Consider the following 12859-nt stretch of genomic DNA (forward strand, 5'->3'; position numbering starts at 1 on the left):
GGGCAATTTAAGATCCAGTTTCCTTTTATATTATATATGTCAATTGCTCTATATTACTTTTGCAGTGGAAAAATACCCTCTGTTGTGTCAAGCCTTGTATTAAAAAGAAAACTTGCTCTGAAGAGTTTACAAAGTCGGTAAGAAATGAAAGAAAAATGGAGAAGATAAGGATGGAGGAAGACAGGATAGTAATGAGATGCCAAATGTATATTTGATAAGTATCAGCCTAGCTATTATGCACATCTTCAGTGTTCCTAAGAAATTATAAGGTTGTTTTCCCTATTTTAAAAGGGATTTTCTTCTTTTGTATTCTGGTATCACACATTCAAAGAAAAAAATAGATGGAGTGTGTATTTTACTTACAACATTAACAAAATAGAAGGATTTTTTCTTGTGGAAGGATTATTGTAGAAGGATTATTCTTGTGGCAACTTGAAGCAGTGACAACTGTGATTACTCAAGAATTTTCAGAAAGTATGTTATTTGGTACATCTATTGTTATTTTAGCAGGACAATGATAAAAGTTTCTTTGCCTAGGTGTTCTCTACTACTTAGCGCCTTTTAAAATTATGTCGTATTTCAAAAAAACTCAGTTACATTACAAAAATAAGTAATTTTAAGCTTTTTCTATACGTAGAGTACATCAAGTGTCATAATCAAACTTACTTTTATGAATCTTCAGGTTTGAGTATGATTTTGAAATGTCAAATTAGCATATGACCTTTACTTGTATTTTTAAACTTCTGTGAAGTAAAAAGAATTATACCAGCAAGATATGTTTTTGGAATAATGATTGCTAGGCATGTACTCCTGTGGAAACAGCAAAACTTCTTTTGCAAGATTAAACATTATTAAAGAAGTAAGTGAGTAGGTCATACCTCTTCATAGCATTCAGCTTGGAAAGGTGTCAGCAGCAGTAAAGGGTTGACTTTTTAAAATAGATTTCCAAACTACATAAACAACTGCAAAGTTACAGGAGATAAATGCTACTCTGCCTTGATAATTGCATTCATTAGCCTCAACATACCATTTAAGACTTGGCCTGTGCTTGTTTTGGGTTGGACATAACAGGAAGAGAATGGAAGGTGGCTAGAGAATAGCCAAGGGATGAGGTATGTTACAGTTGCTGAAAGAAGCCTTGTGGTGTCCCAGCTGGCAGGTTTTTTCATAGAATCATAGAATAGTTTGATTTGGAAGGGACATTTCCAGGTCATCTTGTCCAGCCTCCCTGCAATGAGCAGGGACATCTTCATCTGGTTCAGGTTGCCAAGAGCCCTATCCTACCTGACCTTGAATGTTTCCAGGGCTGGGTCTCCCAGTTTTTTGTAGAGAGAATTCTGTATGTGCATGTGTGTGCACACAAAGCTGAGCTGTTGGAGTAGTGTAAATCAGTGGTATACAGTGCTTTGAATAACAGTGATATGTGCATTGCTAGAAGTTAATATCACCATATTTTTACTTGTCAGTGTCCTAATGTTACCAGTTTATGGGAAAAATGTACTCATTATTTGGTTAGAGATGCCCCAGTACCATACCTGGTTGGAAAGCTTGCCTGGGGTTGTGTGATAGATATGCTTTTGCTTGGTATTCTTCTGAAAGCACAACATTGACACTGATGAGTGAACAGCATAGCAGCTGCCAAGGTGTGTTCCCATGACCTTGGCCACATCTCAAAAGCATGGGAAGCACGCAGAGGGTTGGGCAGGTGCATGGTTCCACGGGTTCTTTGGCAGCTTCAGTGTGCCTCGACATCACTAAAATGTCATCAAAGCTGCTCTGATGAGGCTGGGTCACCTTCCTGGGCCTAGCTATGAGGACTTTCATTGCTGGCATAAAGGAGTTGAGGTTATCACCTTGTCAGGGTTGTTCTTCGAGTAGACTGAAAATTTTCTAAAGAAAGTTGCTTTTTACTTGCAAACATTTTTTACTCAACTTGCTGAACACTCCTGGTGTGCTGCAGAGCCTGGACTTTCAGCTCTGGGCCTGAGCCTGCCAGATGGGCTGTCTTGGGATTAAAGAGTTACGGGCTGTGCTCTTGAGGGCTGAGATTCAAAATGCTTCTGGTATTGAGACATCCAGGCATTCTTGGAAGCACTGTGGCTGCCAAACTGCAGGCAGAGCTCTGTAGTGGTCCTCCCTTCCTGCTTTTTGGCTTTTTAGCTACCTGTCAGTCTTACGAAAAGAAGGGCTAGGAGACACTGTTGACACTGGGGTTTTGACACTGAAATCACTGTGTTTTCTTAAGAAATGTGGTATTTTTCATCTTTTCCCTGTGATGAGAAAATCTGAAATTTCTATTACTCATTTCAGAGCATTTTTATATTTCAGTTAGTTTGCATTTACTTACAACAAAGTAGGTCTGACTTTCCATAAGCTCTGGTTTTTGCTGCTTAGTTCTTCTTCCTTCCTCCTTTTTTATTTCTCAACTGGTTTGCTTCAATCTAATATCCATTTATACATTAGTAACTTTATTTTGTTATTTATTTGTTATTGGAGATGCCTTTAGATTTCTTTTAACTGTTGGGAAGGCTTGGCTGTAAAATTGCATGGTTTGAACTTGTTACCCGTTCCCACAAAAAACTGTGCATAACAGAGTGTGGCATGGGATTGGATCTGGAGGTTAGGGAGGAAAGAGGGGCTGCTTCGTAAATGTCAGCAGGAAGATGGGAAATTGTGGCAATAGCGAAATTCGCTGCTGCCACGAGAACATGAAAATGTGAGAGAAAGGTGTGATTTCTCTGTTATGTTGCCTAATTTGCAAGTAAAAAAGTTAAATAGGACAACAGGACCATAGCAAGACTACTTTCCATAAGGGGAATTATTTTTATCAGTTCTCTGGTGCTACCTGTTTGATAAGAAAACAACAGAATGAGGCCTCGTTGGATGACCTTAATGGAAAGGATAGCTCTGACTGAGTACAGGAGCCTTTTTTCAGATCAGCTAGGGAGATAGTATTAATATTTAAAATACTACTACTAAAATGCTGTGAAGGCAAATATTTGAGAAAGATTTTTCCCCCCGATGTTCAATATGCAGTGGCATGTCTTCTTTTCTCCCATGTCAGTAAGTAAATTGTCTTAAAATAAAGTAGCATTATTGCTTATCACTAGTGGGAATATTTGGCACCCTTATTCAATTTTCCTTTTCTTGTGTAAAACCCAAACAATAACTTCTGCTGAGGGAGAGGGAGGTCAGACATTCTCATTTTGTCTGTAACACTGCCTCCATTTGCCTCATATTGTGGAGCCTACAGTCCTCTAAGCACCTGGGATCAGTGGAATACTCCTTACTTTGGCCTGTCTTAGACATCCTCTTTATTCCCTTCTCTGCCCTTCCTTAAAGAGTATTTCTTTAACATGTACTGTGTAATAAAATGAGGGTCTGCAAAGAGGAAGTAACAGACAAAGTGGAAAACAGTGCCCAAAATGCAGTGGAATGATGAGGATTGTACACTTCACAGCTAGTGCCACTGCAGTGCTCATGGTTCTCGAAACCATTGCTATGGACCAGCTCATACACACGTTTGAGACTTTACAATCTGTAAAGATCCATCTCTTCTCCTTTTTGGAGATGGAGATATTTTTCAACTCAGAAGAGTGGGTGCAGTTTCCCTGGTCAGCATTTTTAGCACAGCAGACATTGCACACTGCTGGTTACAGGTCAATTGCAGAATTGTACAAACATCTGAATTTAATTTCTGGTCTTTTTTTCAGCACAAATACAAAGCATAGCCACACACTGGCTACTATGTGGAAAATGAACTGCATCCAAGTTAAAACCAGCACAAAGGCAGAAATAAGTCAGAAATTTAAGAAAAGCTAATTGTGTAATAGGCTAAAAATATCGGCATCATGGGTGATGATTTTACCAGGATCATTAACTGAAGTTTGTAGCTAAATTTTACCAGTTTATTTAATAGCATTGTCTTGTAACAGCTATATGCTATTAATTCAGGAAACAACTTATTGGAAATATTTTTATGACACCGTTACTGCCCTCACACTATTCCGTGTGTGTTTTAAACAATTTTTATCTTTCATTACTCTGTGCACTCCAAAAGTTAGTTGAGTTCAGAAAGAAAGTATGTGTCCTTTTCTGAGGTTCATGGTTCATCTATTGGTTCATATAACTGCAAAAGGATAGTTATGACATAAAAATTACATTTTTCCACATCAAAGTGACCCGTCAAAACTTCTGTTGAAAACTTTATGAGGCCTACAGCCTAACTTATTAAAAAAAACCAAGAGAGTTTACATTACAAAGAGCTATTTTTGACCAAGTAAACTGGCAGGCAAAGTTATGAGGATTTCTAAATTTCTAATAAGGTCAAGGAAGTGCAGAACATAAGAGGAGTCTAAATATAATTACGATTTTCACTGCATGATGCAACCCACATATATATTATTTTTTTGGTCCTGTGCTCTTCAAGGTTAATTGGGATAACCCTCAAAGTAAAAAATGCCACAGGAATCAACAATGCTAACATTACCTCTAGCATTAGAGGAGGAAACTTTCTGGTTGTACAGTGCTGAAAAGCCTCATTTACAGAGACTGGGAACTGTCTTACACAACAATTTCATTTTGTTGATATAATCGTGGCTTTGTATAGCCATTTACATAATGACATTATAGGTCTGTAAGAGAAGTAGGATTATATTATCCCATAACAAAGTTACTGAGGTTTTGTTATAATACGAAGACTCTGCTTTTACATATGAAAATCAATGTTCTTTAAAGGAAATTATTTACCCATTATCATGCTGCTCTTTTTAAGGTCTTAAGTAGACCTGCACAGCCTAGGCCTTTTCCTGACTGCTGGTGATAGGCAGCAATTTCACTCCAAGCCACTGTGGTGAACAAACTCTTCTTTCACATGAGTAGCTTGTCTATTCCTCTCCTCTGTGTATATTTAGGAGGAGATGAAGCACAACAAAATTGAGTATGTGGCTTTGTCACATATCTTTCTTTATAGGAGGATTTGCTTAATGTACACAGTGTGTGCAAAAGAGGAAGATCTCTTACAAATCCTGAAAGGAGTCATGGGCAGTGAATAGTGATCGGACAGTGGGATGGTTCCTTTGAAAGGGGGATGCCCTTCCTTGTAGTTGATCTCTCCATAGTGGTGAGTACTCTGATTGGAAAGGTTGCATCAATAACAGGAGATTCATTTAAAATGAAGATGTTGCCTCAGAGTTTTTAATTCTCAGTCATAAATCTTTTCCAGAAATCTAAATAGCTCTCTCAGTTTTTCAGATCTGTTCATTATGCAAAACCTCTTTGATGATAGTATTAGCAAAAGCAAGAGAAAATAAATCCAAATGCACTGGTAGAGTAAGACTCCCTTTTCAGCCCAAAGATGTGAGATGATATCTGTTATCTTCATCATTTTTTACTGTCTAGCCCTTTATGAAATGCTTACCCACTGAAGATGTAATAGTTTTCATTTAAAATCTTGGTACTAGATATTTAGTTTGAGACCAGCTGTGACACTTAAGTATTTCCTGCTTTGATGAACCAGATGATGAAATAATCTAATTAGTCTCCTCATGAGAAGCAGTCAGAAGTATGATAGCTTTCCTATTTAAGAATCAATATAATGGCAAGATGGTAAAATCTGGCAGGGCATCTGTAATACGAATGCTTTATTATGAAAAAATGAAAGCTTCATACAGATTTGATTACAGAGGATTACTTATCTTCCTTTGCAATAGCCAGGGATTAGCAAGCAGTCCTTATTCTTCCGCATACTCTATGTGTTTGTGAGAGAAAGGAGTATGTGGGTGAGATTTAGAGATAAAAGTATTTAGTTTTATTTCTCTGAGTGGGTACTATAGGTGATTATTTCATTTTTGCAAGACCTTTATTCTTTCTTCCATTTCTTCATAGCAGGAGTACATGTGATGGTCCTCAGCTAGTATGAGCTTGTGAATTTTCTTGGAAGTTGATGAAATGGTGGTGCTAGATTACACAAACAAAGCCTTTGCCTTACAGCTTCTGGTGTCCACTTTTCTCATCACTGATCATCCATTCTGTGAATTTCTCAGCTTATTCAGATTGTAGAAAACAACAGATAGCTCCCTATAAGGCAGGCGTAGTATTTTCTAAACCATCTGTGACTATTTTTTGACTCATTTTTTCCATGTAATCCCAGCATTTCTCCTCACTGCATCAGACAGGGCTCCTTCCATGTCTTACAGGGGTATCAAACCAAACCATAATTGCCAGCTACATGTGTTTTTTAATTAACTCCTTGCCTTGAAGGAACTGAGCTGCTGATATCAGCTAAGGGTATTTGAGTTCCTTGTCTTGTGAACATTGTGGCCTCGTGTTATAATCCACATTGATAACCCACCTCCTTTAGAAATGAACTACAGCTGCTCTTGACATCTAACATTTTTAACTTCTTTTGTATCTTTTATTGACCCCTAGAAACATCACAGACCACAATTTTAGAAATATTGAGCGAAGTATCTAACAATTCTTACTTCTAGGTCACATGGTCTGTTGGAGTTTGGTAGCACTTTCACCTGCAGATGTTCCCTTTTTTCCTGCTTGTCCTAGTATAGCATGCTCATGTTGAGATATAAATCTCTTTAGATTGAAAAAGGCAAATAAATCAGGTGGCTTTCTAAAAGCAGCCAGAGCATTTATCTACCTCAGTTGCAAGTATTCCATCTCTACGTAGCAGAGCTCTATGTCTGGGGAAAGCTTAATATCAGATACAGTTTTCCCACTGGATGGGGATCTTTAATGTATCACTTGTGAGTAGTAACTCTCTTTGCTGACATTTACAGTTGCTGTTGATATTTCTTACCTCCTAATGTTTCCAGACACAGCCTTCCAGGAGGGCCTAAGCCGACTCAGGCTGGGGGCACATTTGCCTCCTCTGGGAAGCTGTTCTGCAGTTTTGAATATCTCAGCTATTCATAAAAAGGCAATGTGACTTTGCTAGTCCTCAAGAGTACATCTGTCTCACTGACTCACCACAGAGATGCTGAAAACAAATATACTTGCCAGTCCTGATAGTGGTGCTTGGCTTGTTGGCTGTTTCATGCAGTTGGAAGAACACAGCCAAGCCTTTTCAGGAAGGGCTTTGGGCAGACAGGTCAAGATGGCAGAGGCACCCAGCCAGGACAGAAGCTCAATGGGAGTGAGCTCTGTGCTGCTGCATCATCTGGTTCATTAGAGGATGAAGCATTTAATTATCACAGCTGGTGTCATAGGGAATCTCTGGCACCTTGGAGAAGAAAGAGAATTGTTGAGTATGACCAACATGGACTCTAGGAAGAGATGACTGGTAGCATGCAATGAAGGAGCTTTTACGAGGATATCTAAGATAAGAGTAAAAAGTCTACATAAAGTTGGAATTCCAAAATAATGGGTCAGTATAAAGCTTAGGATTCCAGGTGAAAACCTGTAATGCATGCCAAGCTTATTTCAAAAAGGTAGGCTCCACTACTAACCTTTAAGATATTTCATGAACTTTTAACTTGAAAATTTGACCAACGATGAAGATTCTCTTTAGTTTGAGAGGCCTGATCTAATTTCTGAGTTATTTTCTCTTCCCAGTTTTTGTTGACAGTATGCTTAGCCGAGCATGATGCAAAATGCTTAGCCATGTATAATGTAAAAGATCAGAAAGGCAATTCAGGCCTTTAGCTGTTGTTTTTAAAGAACCACCTTTTACATGTTTATTACATAGTAAGGGACTGAGAGTCATGTGTGCTAAGTCACTTTTCTGGCTTGTTTACTCCATCTTTGGGAGCATGATTGTAGGTGAAGAATGAAAATGGAGAGTTCAGAACCAGATGAGAAAAAGCAGCAACTATTTCAAAGCACGGCAATGAAGAAGAATAATATCTAAAATAATGTCATGATCTCCTATCTTACCTAGCATGTTCTTCTAAAACCCTTTTTTTTGTGGCAGGGGTGGCTGTTACCTGAAGAAAAGCAGCAAATTCTGCAAACCACTGATGGTGGCACTAGAGCCCTATCCCTCTATTCTCCTCCCCAGGAAGCTAATAAAGAACATCAAAATTAGATGTTATCAGGCCATCAAGAATTAACAACATGCAGCAGATGGTAACACCTACCCTTTGCTATGCACCTAATTTTAGCCCAGACTATTTACCAGCAAGTTGTGGCAAAGGTTAAGGAATCCAGCGCCGAGCAGTGGGAAGCGAGTAGAGGCAGGAGGGAGCAGAGAGGTTTTCTCTCACTTCTGGCCCTCTTTCAGATTGTCATTTTAATCAGTGGCTTTGCACACCATGACTACCCTCAGTGAAATGAATGGAAGTGTTTCCTTCAGCCTCGAACTATCAACTGGTAAACTGCCAGTTGAAATCTATGACATACCCCAAAAAATGGAGCTATATTTCATGGCAGAAATTTAACTATTGCCATGAAGATGTTATCATGGGAAATGCAATTACATTATGTAGTGTGAGTGTGGGATGGGCGCATGTGCTTATGGATGCACATATGTATTTCCATTCATCATATTTTGTCCTTACCTCTGCTTTATTTGCTTTTCTTTCCTGACACTAGCAACAGTGTGATTTAGGACAGTGCATTGATGCATGTTGGGTCTTGTAATGGAATATCTAGACTGAGAGCATGTCTTCACCACAGGCTTAACTCAGGCTCCCACCTACATTTTAGTACAAATCTCTCTGTCAGCAGCACACATAAAAGTTTCACCTGGGCTTATGTGAGCTCTGAACAAATGTTTGCTGGCCCAGTGAGGGGCACACTCTAAAGTCAAGGTCTCTGCTGAAAGGTGACCCAACTCAGCAATGCAGCCTGTCCAATGCAGGGAATGGCTGAAAAGTGCTGGGCAAGAAAGAAAGAAAGACATCAGGATTTCTCCACCTGGAATGAAGGATGCCACAGTCAGGGTTAGCAGACCCTGCACCATATATCTTTAAGACCAGGTGGTCTTGTTTCTCAGCTGGAGGAGAAGCAAGTGTCACTGCTGGAGGTGTCCACAACAGATGCTGCAGCCCCCCAGCAAGTGGCAGCTGGCATTTAGCAGCCTTATCTCTGTGTCCCTTCCCCTCACTGTTCACCGAAACCAGACCACACCAACTGTGCAAGAGACTCAGCTCACAGGTGTGCACCCTCACATCCTACAGCACACGACTGCTGCCATGATGCTAGACAGGGGGCTGACTGGATTCCCTGTCCAACCAGCACCCTTTGATGTGTGTTTTCTTGCTCAGTCACTGCTAGGTCTTGTGGCCATAGGCTTAAATTTACCCATGAGTCCATACAGTGAAGACACGGGGAGGGTCTGCAGATCAGAAGAGACCTGAAAACTTCTGAAAGAGGATGTAAGCAATGGGAGAATTTTCCCCAAAGCACTGGCAGACCTTCCTTTGCTCTGCCTTTGAGAGGATCATGTATAGATTTAATTTATTTTTGTTGAATTGCCATATCTCAAGCTGTGTTTCCTAGTGGGAAGTTCCATACACAAGATGTTTAAAATGTTTTTCTGCTGTGGATGCTTTGTGTAAACAGCATTTCAGTGATAGACAAACTGCCCTGAGTTGCACAAGTGAATAAAAATTACTTGAATCCCTGGTTCTGATATACTGACTAACTGCTGTGAGTTTTCTGTATTTTGTGCCTGATTTGAAGTGCCTGAAAGTTATTGGAGTTTATATTTATTATTTAACAGACTTCATCTGGAAAAACAGCTCTGACCTCTCTCCACTATGTTTTTCAAGAATAAAAAGCTCACAAACCTATTCATTTTGAAAGTTATATTAATGGAAAAAGGACTGTTGATTTTTTTTTAAGGTTGAGTTTTCACATTTACAGTTTGAAAGCTCATTCATAAGGAATCATTTTTATTTATAGAACTGCTGCCAATTTCACAGGTACAAGCATTAAATTTGTGTATGGGATGCAAATGTCTATTTGTGAGTAGTCAAAATCTGAAATGATGATTGTATTAGTTAGGTAAAGTATAATTTGTTACCCCTGAGTGAATATAGTAGCACTGGTCATTACAAAATATGCAAGAAACCCAGTGATGCCAATGATTCTTACATAAATGCTAACCTATGTGAGTATTTAAGAAGGACAGATGATTAATGAAGCAGCGTAACTGTGTATCCCAGGATTCTCATAGCTTCAATATCTCTTCAGCTTGTATTTGCAGAACACCAAGCAAAATCAGTTTCTGGGCAAATAATGCTGTTACAATGGAGCACTTTTTTTTTCTTGTTAGCCAATACAGATAAATAGAGAAGAGAAAACCCCCTAACTTTGAGGTTTCTTTTTCCCATACCCCTTTACTTATGATTTCAATAAGTTAATAACTTCTAATAAACGCTATAAAAAAATCCAGTGATCATATGGTATTTGATTGCATAGCAAACAAAGATGGATTTTTGCCGTTATCCAGCTGACTACACCATCTTTGGGCAATGAGCAGTGAGCCAGAGTCTGATTCGCTTCCTCAGAGCTGCCTTAAACTGCAACAGGCCTTAAAAAGAGACTTTCTAGCACTAGCAGTGTTGAAATTAAACTTTCAGAGTATTCATTCAAGTTTAAAGTTTGAATATCTTGACACACAAGAGACAAATGCCCTTTCTCTGAAGGACTTTATTCTGAAGCATGCTCAGGAACTTGCAACAGCCTTGAGTTAATTGAATGCAGTGTATGAGAGAAGTGTAAGGTAGCATCCAGACACAATACAATATATTCAAGTGTTTGTCCATATGTAAGTAGTTAATTGATTGTGCTGCTATGAAGCACAATTCAAGGTTGTTGTATTATCTTTAGTACAAAGCTGTACAATTACAAAATCATACAGGTTGCAAAATACATTTAAAGGGAGAATAGGCTTAACTACTATGTCAGAAATGACAATGAATTATTTTTCCTCTCTTTATCCTACTGTACCCTTCACAGCTCAGGGACATCATCTGGTACTTGGTGAAATCCTAGTTCTATTCAGATTTTCTGCTAGGAGGATTGATGATAAAAGAAATTGTGTGTGGTTTCCAAGGGCATGCATTCATTTTAAATATGTTTCACGTTTAGAGTCTTGATTCTTGACCAGTTCCAATCATTCATGTATTATGCTTTAAGCCTCTCAATAATATGTAGATGTTAAAAAAAGCATACAAGAATCCTATACAGGGCTTAAGCATTTCTGTCCTCTCTTTCTAAACCTTTCAAGCACCTTTTCTACATGACCATGAAGTCTAGAAACTTACATAAAAGCTGAAATTCTCCTGGAAATCATTATTAAAGGTCTGGCTAAGTGCTGACATTTCCAGAATTTTAATGAGATTATCAGAGTTGGATTCTCTTTTTTCTTCTGTCCAAGCATCCATCTGGACCTTGTGAAGCTCATGTGAAGATAGATTTGAAAGTAACATCTTACGTTTCCTTTATTTAGGTCAAAAAAACCCATAAAAACCTCACAACAAATTGGAGGGGTCTTGCTGGGCTAGAAATACTGTATTTTTTTGGATTGGATTTCCTGTTTTTTCTCCTGTTCACCATCCTTGCAGCTGCACTAAATGAGGAGCAACCTGAGGCAGCAGGCAGAGGACAGACAGGACCACAGGGTGTGTGGATACTCTACCAACCTCTGTCACCCTTGTGGTACAGTGGGGAGGAGGGGATGAAGGGATCAAAGGGAAGATTTTTGTATGTTCATGAAAAAGCTAAACCTCATTAAAGGCATATGGCATTTCTAGTAGCCAAGCAAATGACATAAGCTTGCTTTACCCTCATTCCTGTGCAAGCACAGATATGCCTCAAAATGTCCAATTTGTGTGTGTGTGTAGCTGGGGGAAATGACATAATGTAAATTTTATAATTGCAGCTATAGCCTAAAATGGTGAGGTAGCTACAAATATTGTCATCCAGTATTTGGCATCTTAATCCCTTGCTATTTAAGGCAGACAAAAATGTTTGTGAAATGTCTCAAAAAGCCATTATTTTTAACAAGTGATAGGCTGAAGCTAAAACATAATGGCCAGGAGCTTTGTAGCAAAATAAATAACATGCTGTTCTTAGTGTGCGTGTTAGATAGGAAATACTTCCCAGGAACAACTATTTGAGGGTATCCCATTGGGGAAGTAAAATTATTGTGAATTTTGAGTAGCTTTGTGAAAGGAATTTCCAGGCAGAAGAATTTCAATTACCCTATCTATCTTATCTATTCATTAGATGTATTCTGTCTGCATAGAACAGAATGTGTATAGATGTATTTATAGAGATGCATATATATTTCTGTATATACCAGAATGAAATGCCTTCTGCATGTTCAGTTATGGAGCCTGTATCAGCTAATCTCCCTGAGAGTGCCAGTGCCATGGTTTCCTCAATGCATTAAAAAAGAATACAGATTGCATGCCACTGTATGTGTTCTTAGATTTCTCCTTTGAATTTGATAGGAAGTTATGGGTTTTCACATTAGTGCTGGGACCCTAAAGCACTGTACACATGCTGAAAAATGCCTCAGACCTAATGAGACAGGAAATTGAGAAGCTGAAACGGAACAATAAAGGAAGAAAAACACTGATGCTTGCCTGATCCTGGTTACAGAAATTAAAATAACTTTGGCAAGGATTGACTACTGAAGAAAAGTAGACATGGGACTAAACCTAGGGTAAAAGAGCAAAACCAAAACATCATGTCAAACAAAAAGCCTTTGGAAGAGAAGAGACACCAATAAAGATACAAATTCAGTTTTAAAAGTATTTTTAATTAAAATGTTTCATTTAATATGAACAATAATACAAGAGAATTATATCTGAACTTCAAAGCAGGAGAGCTTCTAGATGCTGGTTAAGGAATTATAATTTATATTATCCAAAATTAACACAACTATAAA

This window comes from Aphelocoma coerulescens, chromosome 2 (assembly GCF_041296385.1).
Source record: "Aphelocoma coerulescens isolate FSJ_1873_10779 chromosome 2, UR_Acoe_1.0, whole genome shotgun sequence".
NCBI lineage: Eukaryota > Metazoa > Chordata > Aves > Passeriformes > Corvidae > Aphelocoma > Aphelocoma coerulescens.